This window comes from Petaurus breviceps, unplaced genomic scaffold, assembly GCF_028583685.1.
Source record: "Petaurus breviceps papuanus isolate PSGF00001 unplaced genomic scaffold, PetGlider_PUasm1.0 186, whole genome shotgun sequence".
In the NCBI taxonomy this organism is placed as follows: domain Eukaryota; kingdom Metazoa; phylum Chordata; class Mammalia; order Diprotodontia; family Petauridae; genus Petaurus; species Petaurus breviceps.
The window spans coordinates 5,185,734-5,195,464 of NW_027185798.1; the positions used below are offsets into that span (position 1 = coordinate 5,185,734).

The window sequence follows — 9,731 nt, forward strand, 5'->3', positions numbered from 1 at the left end:
AGAGAGAGAGAGAGAGAGAGAGAGAGAGAGAGAGAGAAGATGGTCCCTGCTGTCCAGGAGTACACAGTCGCAGTATTAGTATTACTAAATGTATTAGTCTTAGTAAATAGAAATAGAGGGTACATAGGAATGGAAAGGACTAGGACTGAGGTGGAGAGAGATGAGCAGTGTGGGGAGAAGTAAGGAAGGGATGGTCGAAGGTAGGGGCAGGGCTAGGAGGAGGGCCAAGAGAAACAGTCCAATCCTGGTGCAGTCATGGGGGAGCCAAGTTGGCCAGTGGTCCGCTACCTCCTCGGTGAGCCCAGGGTTCAGAGGCGCAGTGTAGGGGGTAGGAGGTATCTTCCTGTCCTTCCACTGCTTCTGCTGCCAGTGACTTTGCTCCTTATCCTCATCAATAGCCACTCTTCCTCCCCATAATGACTTGGCTAGTGAAATAGCACGGGCGGGGGGGGGGGGTGAGGGAGGTAGCCATCGACCTCCCATTTCGCCTCTACTTCCAGGGACCTTTCCAGGGCCTGCCACTTGCTCTGATCCTCTCTAGAGGGATATGATTTAGGTCCACAGTGGGGATGAAGCAGCGTCTTCCTCCCCTGAGAAATAGATTCCCTGCTCCCCTTTTCCCATGAGGGAAAGTCTCAGCTGCCCCACCTCAGTTTGGCCTTGAGGACTTGAGCTAGCCACATAGCTGTGCACATAAAGGGAAGGGGACAGACCAAAGAGATGGAAGGCTAGAATCAAGAGGGCTCGGCCACTGAGCAGATGCACAGAGGGTAAGGGTGACTAAAGGACCAAAGACGGCTCTAAGGCCGATGGGAGATTTTCAAAGCCCAGGCAATTGCAGTTTTAAACAACTTCTGCCAGGATGGGTTATTGTCAAGACAAAGCTCCATGGTCCCTTGCTCTGGGAGCCTGCCAGTGTCTGACATTGGCTTCTAAGGGCTTCTTGGTCAAGAAAGGAAACCTGTTTCCTCTCCCCAGCCTGAATACACATCTATCTCACCGTATTAGGGTGAAAAAATCCATGAAGCAACCAATAATTTGACTGATGGAAGTTTTTGTTTCAACCACACAGCTTATATTTGTGAGCAGCGTCCCGGGGAGCATCTTGGAAGATACATTGAGGACGCTGCCCACATTCCTTTCTTCAGCATGTTCCGCCTGATAAATTCACCTTCTCCACTCTCCTCTGCCCTGATCCCTTCAGCCCTCCCTCCCGGCACTGTCCAGTCTTTCTTGAATATTCTAATTTGGCTATAGTTCTGAATATAGAAGCGCAAATTAGCATCAGCTCAGGTCACCAGCTCACGGAATTGTTTTCGGCAGTTAATTATAATGGGCCTTTCGAAGTGATGTGTTTCTTATCTTCTTAATTAAAATAATTATGATTAATAAATGAGATGGCAAGTAAGTCTGACAGCACTTACCATCCAGCTCCAATTCAAGGACAGGCATGGGGGTTTGGAGCTAGCCACCAAGGTGCCCATGAGAAAAGGTGCACATCTCAGACTGGGTGTACTTTCTGAAACCAGAGACAGCTGGGGACCTTCAGAAAACCACATGCCTATTTTAATGTCAGCCAACAAGGCAGAGGCTTGGATGGAGCATGATTGGGAGAGGGGAGAGGACCGAAGGGGGGTGGGGGAGATGCAGGTGGAACTCGATTACTGCTGTTTATTCTGGCAGATTTAATTAAGTCTGCTTGATAGCAGACTCTTATTCCCAATAAAAAAGGGGAAAAAATGGCTTCATTCCTAATTTACCTCAAGACACTTATTATCTTTAACTCCAAGTAGCAATTTGCTGATAAGAGTGGAAATTAAGTTTTGGAAGGGAAGGAGGTGAAAAGTGATGGCTGGGTCTGGCCTGGAATTTGCACTAGGCTTGCAAGTGGCCATGCAGAGAAATCATGTTCTAGAAGGGACCATCAGGAATGATGATGAAGATGATGAAGAGGATGAGGATGATGTATAATAACACTAACTTTCCATTTCTGATGAATTGTTGGCTTTGGTGCATTGAGTCTTGAGAAAATCAAATGAATATTGCAATAAGAAAGAGAACAAGAGTCTATAATAAAATCTTATGTCTGATTGTGACTTTCAATGCTTTCACATCTATTATTCAATCAAAAGCATCCTCTAAAGATTCATTGAGCTTTATTTTTAATGTTTTTAAAGATTATTTTTCAATGAACACAAATCTAATTTCTTTCTCTTCCACGTGTACCCCACGAAAGAAGAAAAAAACAATACATGTGCATTGTTAAGCAAAACAAATTCCCACCTTGGCAATGGTCAAAAGCTATGCACACTTCTCAATCTGCTCCCTCAGTCCATCCCCTAGATTCAGTCAGGCAGTGGGTAGCATGCTTCATCATCTTTCCATTGGAATCACTGTTGGTCTGTGTGTGGACCAGAATCCTTAAGTCTTTCCAATCAACAAGCATTTATACCAAACATGCTTTGTACCAAGCACAGGGATAGGTGCTGGGCATATATAGATAAAAAGAATAATGGTCTCTGCTCTGATATCAAGGGGAAACAATGGCTGGACAGAGAAAATTTAAATGCAAAATCATTGCTGATATGAGGGAACTAGGAAGTGAGTGGATAAGGAGAGTCTTCCTATAGGAAGGGAGTACTGTGGCTCCTGGGCACAAGAAACACATAGGACCTTTTTCCCCAAATGCCTCTCCCAGAACCATTCCTGCTCATTTCACCTTAGACTCTCCCCTTCCCAACAATGCAATTTCTTTTCTTTCAAATCTTAGCACTGAAAATCCTTAGGTGAGGGCTTCTTTTTTTTATGCCATGGACCCTTTTGGCATCTGATGAAGCCTCTGAATCTCTTCTCAGAATCATGTCTTTTATGTATACAATAAAATACATAGAATTACAAAAGAAAGCAATGTAAAAGAAATCAAAGTAAAAGTAAAGATACAGATTTACTCATCAATTCTCAGACCCCCTGAAATCTATCCATGGATCCCAGGTGAAGATCGCCTGCCTTTGGGTAAGGTCACTGAATCCTCTCCTAAATACCACTGGTCTGGTCTGGTAGACCTCAGAGCCCTACGGGTTTGTACCTTGGTCACAGGCAGAAAAGATGATAGGGCAGTGTTTAGAATAGCCCAGAAAAGGACTTAGAAGAAGTGTTTGCTTGCTTGTTTTTTTGAGAGTCATTGTAGAAGGGGCTATTTTGTTACTAAAATCCTTTATATGAGCTTATTTTCTTATGCTTTTTTTCTTTCTTCTAAATGTAGAGAAGCAGAGTAGGAAGGGCAAAGAGACAGGTGCCACTTGTCTATTTGGACTCTCTAAAAATTGGGCACATATACAATGTTACAGGGACATGCCTAACATCATACTTTCAAGCTGATTGCTTGACACCAATCAATCAGTCAATGAGCATTTATTAAGCATCTCTTGTGGGCCAAACACTGCGTCAAGTGCCGAAAACACAAAAACCACAAAGACAGCAAAACAGTACTTGCCCTCAAGGAGTTTACCTTATAATGGTAAATGCACTATCCAAGTACATACAAAATATTTAGAGAGTAGATGGAAGGTCAGCTTAGAGGCCATTGCAGGAAAAGCTTCTTTGTGGAATTGAAGATGTAGAGTTTAAGCTCAGTTTGAAGGAAACCAAGGGTTCTAAGTGGGGGAGGAGGAAGGAAAGAGCATTCCAGGTCTGGGAGATAATCGATGCAAAGGTGTGGAGATGGGAAACAGAGTATCTTGTGTGACCAACAGTGTATCACCAAAGGGGGTTATATGTGAGAAGACTAGAAAGGGAGGTGGGGCCCAGGTTATAAAGAACTTTAAATGACAAACAAAAGAGTTTATATTTGGTCCCAGAGTTTATTGAGTAGTGGAGTGACATGGTAATATCTCCAGTAAGTTTTTTGAAAAATTGATATGTGATTTCATCACAATAGAGACCTCCCGGTGAAGAATTTCTTCTCCCAGGACAGATCAGCACCTTCTCTGTAAGCTATAATCTTAGAGTTGCTTGGGTCACTGAGAGATTAGATGACTCATCCATGGTCACACAGACAGGGTTCAAAAGAGACAGGATTTGAATCCTCATCTTCTGGATTCTCTGACCCACTGTATACACATCAAGCCACACTGTGTCTCATTTATAGCTTTGTGAGCCATATATATATATATCCTCACATAGACCCACTAATAAAACTTCTGATAAAAGGAAAATTCTTTGGTCTTTGCCCTGATTAAAGAGGCAGAACTCAAGACAAAGAGAATTAAAAGGAGCGTGTTAAACTATATCAAGGTTTACATGTTGATGGGCTGATCACTGGAGATCAGCAAGGGATTCAAGATGGAGTCTGCCATAACTTTCATAAGGAGATAAAGACAATTTGGATAGGTCCACATCAGTAAACAGGGATGGGCCACTGCATCTCACTTACTCCCCAATTATCTCCGTTACATGTTTAACAAGTAGAAGTATGTCCTAAAAAGCAGGTAATTCAAAACCTACAGAGTGGGTGACGCCTCCCTCAACAGAACCTCCCTTACCACTGATGGACAAGCAGGGCTGGGAACAATGGGTAACTGAGTCAGCATAATTTTAATACTTCCACCTACTTCCCAGGGTTGTTCTGAGGATCAAATGAGGTCATAATTAGAAAGCATTTAGCACAAAGTTTGGCACATGGTAAGTTCTGCATAAATGTTAGACAGCATTGTTATTGTTGTTGTCATTAATATTATTACTATTATTCCACTTAACCTCCGAAGGATTCTTTCAATAATGGACAAAATATAATTTCCCTTTGTGAACCTCAAAAAGAAAGTTCAGAATCTACTTTTTTGTTGTTGTTGTTTTAAGGGAGATTTAGATCTAGAGAATCAGTGTAGTGTGGTATATTCATATCATTCTCAGATTCAAAAAGTCCTGAGTTCAAGACCAGCCCCTGCCACATATGGACTATGATTCAGGCAAGCCTCTTACTCTCTTAATGCCCCAGGCACCTTTTTTTTTAAGCAGTTGGGGTTAAGTAACTTGCCCAAGGTTACACAGCCAGTATTTTTTGTGTGGGTGTTAAGTATCTGAGGCCAGAACCAATCCCAGGCTCTCCCGACTCCAGGGCAGGTGCTCTTACTCACTGCACCACCTAGCCGCCCCCCCGGCAACTTTCTTAAAACCAATTTACAAAGCAGGTACTGCCCTGCATTAGCAGAAGAGATACCTTACACTGATAAAATCAACAAATTTAGACCCCCCAAAAATCATTGCTAGAGAACACACCCTAAAAGGATCCAGCAAAAATAATTTGTTTGTCCTTGACAAGTTGGAATCACCCAGAAAGTCATGGGTTTTATTTACCACATGAAGAACTTCTAAACTACTCCAGCCTATGCTAATCTGCCCCAACACTTTCATACTATTCTGCACTTGGTTATGTATTGTTTTACAAATGTTCCTTAACTTTTCCATACAGGTAGGGTTTATCTCTCCAAATAGACCATGAGCTGTACCTGATCTTCTCCCCTTTCTGTGCTTTCAAGATACATTTAGACATCAGTCATTACATGCAAGGGTAGTGGGATATAGATGAGGAGGCTGGAGCCCAAATGACATCTAAAATCCCTGCCAGGTCTGCAAAAATTATCTGATCTTATCGTTGCAATGGTACCTCAGAAACAGGATCATATTTGGGGCGGGAATTACCTCCCAATGAAAATATGGGACAGGGACAGCAGACTTAGGGAAATGGTATTATATAGTAGACCATAACTTTATTGTCACACAGTTGACCTAAAGGTGAAGAATGAATGAATGAAATGAGTAAATGAATGAATGAAAAAAGCATTGATTGTTTACTATGTTCCAAGTAGTTCACTAAACACTGGCATTCAATGAAAGTCATTGTCCTCAAGGAGCTTACATTCTAATGGGGGTCACTATTACAAGATCTAATTGTGCTAATTGAAAAAAAAGACTCAATAAATGTCATCTCTTCTAGTGAAGGATCTTCCATGAAGTTGTTAAAATCAAGCAACATCCCCCGAAAGATGCAGCAACGGAGAGAATTTTGTTTGATGCTTCTCCATGTATTAATATCAAGAAAGGCATAAAATCATTGTTGGTGGAGTTGTAAACTTATTCAATAATTCCGGAGAGCAATCAGAAACTATGCCCAAAGGGTTATAAATATTTGCATACCCTTTGACCCAGCAATACCACTTCTAGTCTTGTATCCTAAAGAGATCACAGAAGTGGGAGGAAGACATGTATGTACAAAAATATTTTTAGCAGCTCTTATTGTAGTGGCAAAGAAATGGAAATTAAGGGGATGCCCATCAACTGGGGAATGGCTGAACAAATTATGGTATATGAATGTAATGGAATACTATTGTGCTATAAGAAATGAGGAGCAGATGGACTTTATAATAACCTGGGGAGACTTATACAAACTGGTGCTCAGTAAGAAGGGCAGAACCAGGAGAAATCTGTACACAATCACAGACACAATGTAAGTGTAATGACAAACTTTGATAGACTGGACTCTTCTCGCAATGCAAGGTTATAAGACAACTCCAGAAGACTCATGATGGAGTGAGATGTCTACATTCAGGGACAGAACCAGAGCGAACAGAGTCTGAATGCAGACTGAAGCAAACCACCTGCTCTCTTTCTTTTTCTTGTTTGGTTTGGTTTCCTCTTTCCCATTGTTCATCCTTCTTATAATATAGTTATATTATCTAATAGTTCCTTAACTTTTCCATACAGGTAGGGTTTTTATTATTAATAACTAAGCTATAATCCTTCTTCACAACCTGACTAACGTCTAATGTGAAAGTGTTTGCAGATCCTATGCTTGAGTGCATACCACCATGGGGGGGGGGGGGCAGGGAGGAGAGGGAGGGAGAGAAAATTTGAAACTCAAGGGAATGTGGAACTGAATCTTGTAAACTAAAAGTAAACAAACAAATTAATAAAGACAAAAAAAGAAAGGCATAAAACAAGGAAATGAATATTTGCCACTGTTGTGAAGGATGTCCAGTTTAGACTCCAAATAGGAAGGGCGTTCCCTATAGATGGTGAGAGGTCCATCACATTCAGCAGAGTGGTGATTACATCAGGTCTCAACACACTGGGTAGTTCCTAAATGAGATCCATAATAACTCTAGAATTCAAGGTTAACCTTTCACTTAGACAACAAGCAAATTAAAAAAATACTTATTGTCTATATTATAATGTACAGTTATTCCGTAAAGCTGGGCAATACATTTTGGACCTACATTATAGATGCACAATGAATCAAGCTTAGAATTAAACAGGTGGGAGGAATTCGACTGGTTGCCTTTAAAATTACATAGAGATTTGAATAACCTCAAGCTTAGGCTAATCTTTTAAATATCAGTGTTCTGATGATGCTGTCTGACTGTGAGTCACTGAATACCACAGTCTTCAAACAATGAAGCTAGCAGGTCACCCAAGGGTCAATAGTGAGATTTATGGTAGGTATGAGTAAACCATAGTGTATTACTGATAATGAATCATGCACCAAATAGGGCACAAAAGGATACCGCCAGAGATAAAAACAAAGCGATAGGCCATTCACAGAGCATGAACAAGAGATGTTTTATTCCTGTCTATATGACAAGGATTCATGTCCATTTCTGTCAAGAGGTTTAGAGGAAGGCTCATAGTATGCTGGAGACAACAGTGCAATGGTTAGAACACCGGAGAGAGTCAGGAGACCTGGGTTCAAATCCTCGCTCCATGACTTATTACCTGTGTGACTTGGACAAGTCATGTAAACTCTCTGGGCCTCTGTTTCCTCAGATGAGGGGTTAGACTAAATGGTCTCTAAAGTCCCTGCAAACCTGAACTCTCTGATTCTAGCCTCCAAAAATTTCTCAAGAACCCCTCCTCCCCATAACAATCTTCTCAAGTAACGACCAACATGATTATGAATCAGAAACAGAAACTTAGATGCTACTGAGAAATCTTGTCACTGTCTCTCTGTGTTTCTGTCTCTGTCTCTCTCTGTCTCTCCTCCCCTTTCTCTTTGTCTCTGTTTCTGTCTGTCTGTCTCTCTGTGTCTCTGTCTCTCTCTCCTCTGCAAGCAATCCATTCTTTTCTGATTATTCTGTCTCTGCTAGTGTTGCCATCCTAACTGTTTGGGGTAGCATCACTACCTGCTGCTGCTCTGGTACCTGGAGAGGGAAAGATGTCAACTGCTTTCTGAGATCTCGTAAGTCTTGTACCAAAGGAAAGAAGAACAAAATGGAGGTGTGCTTGTGCCAGGCCCAGGCTTGCCTAGGAAGCCCCTGAGCTTATGGTTTATGGCTGGGGAGAGGGAAGAACACCGCCCCCTCCATTGGAGAATCCTTCCATTTCAAGGGTGGTAGGAAGAAGAGACCTTGCAGGTGAGAACTGGCCCATTACTATGTGCATGGAGTTCAGGTTCACAGCCAATTAAAATATTTTTTGTCATCACATAATATCAACCCCTGAGTCATCGTGTCAACAGAAAGGAAGTAGAGATTATCTACACCTACTCTCAAGTGGTGTGTGGAAGGGGATGGGGAGAGGGAAGGGTCTCTCCATCATGCATACTTGAAAGCAGATCTACCCCAGCTCCCGTGTGCTTGACATTGAGGATGCTTCCAGCACCACTTCACAGAGGTGCTACCCCATCAATAAAGGCCTATTAAGCTCAGCAAACTTGAACAGGACATCTGCTGGCAACAACCAAATTGGTGCTCAAGATGGCAGATGGAGAGTGGCATTGCCAAGCCAGGCCAAAGAGACCTGCCCTTGCCTGTGTGGTCCACCCCAGACACCCACGGAACAGAGCCCTCTCCCTGCAGAGCCATATGCCCATCCATGGGGTCTTCTCTCCTCTGCTCCCTGCACCCCTCTGCACATACTGCCATGTGGCTTGGGGTGTACAGGTGACAGGCTGGGGCATATGAGTTATTAATAGATGAGAAATCAGCACACATCATTGCTTTGAAGCTCGGTCCCACTTCTATTAAGTGTCTTTGAGATTCATTTTCAAAAAATGTCACACAGCAGGAGAGCCAGTCACAATTTAAACCTGCAAATATCTGAGATATCAAATGTGAGACAGAAAAAGGTGCTTCAACTTAGGGAATACTAGAGCTAGAAAGGGGCCTTAAAGGTCAAACCCACTTTTTTTTTTACAGTTGGAGAAACTGAGGATGAGAGATTGGAAGTGACTGGTCCAATGTCACACAACATGTTAGTGGAGGAAGAAAGAAAAACCTTGATATTTCCAGGGTGTGACTCTGAAAATCCAATAACACCAGCTGAAAATGAAAAGAATATAATGAAGGGAGGCCTGTTGGAAAAATGGCAGGTAGGTCCTCAATGTCCCCATTTAGCTACTTGTCCATTTTAGCTACTTACTTAAGGGAGCTGTGGAAAGAAAGTGGAATTCTTTCCTTCCACATTTGCCCCTCCTTGGCTAATTTCATTTTTTGTCTTAGAATTTCAGATCAGACCTATAATTTCCTCGAATATATAATTTCCTATAGAATATCCCGCCTCTCTCAGTCATATATTTTAATGCAAAAAAAAAATCATCATAGCCTGGAAGAGCTGGGGAGAAGCCCTGAGATCACCTACACTCAGATCCTCACTTTAGAGATGGGGAAACTGAGGCCAAGGGGGGGAGGGGAGAGAGAGAGAGACAGAGAGAGAGAGATGGAGAGAGAGAGAGACAGAGA

At 42.3% G+C, this 9,731-nt stretch overlaps 2 long non-coding RNA genes across 3 annotated transcripts in view; one reads left to right on the plus strand and one right to left on the minus strand.

Moving 5' to 3' along the window:
- The window catches only part of LOC138162344 (uncharacterized), an 84,747-nt gene extending 82,691 nt beyond the window's left edge, over window positions 1-2,056 (plus strand). Inside the window, exon 6 of one of the 2 annotated variants that reach the window (XR_011168612.1) lies at window positions 1,073-1,087. This is a non-coding gene — a long non-coding RNA (uncharacterized lncRNA). Of the gene's footprint in view, window positions 1-1,072 lie in introns of both variants that reach the window. The other variant, XR_011168611.1, reaches the window with a different exon arrangement.
- Window positions 1-9,731, minus strand: part of LOC138162066 (uncharacterized) — a 127,236-nt gene that overhangs the window by 92,884 nt on the left and 24,621 nt on the right. The window lies entirely within an intron of this gene.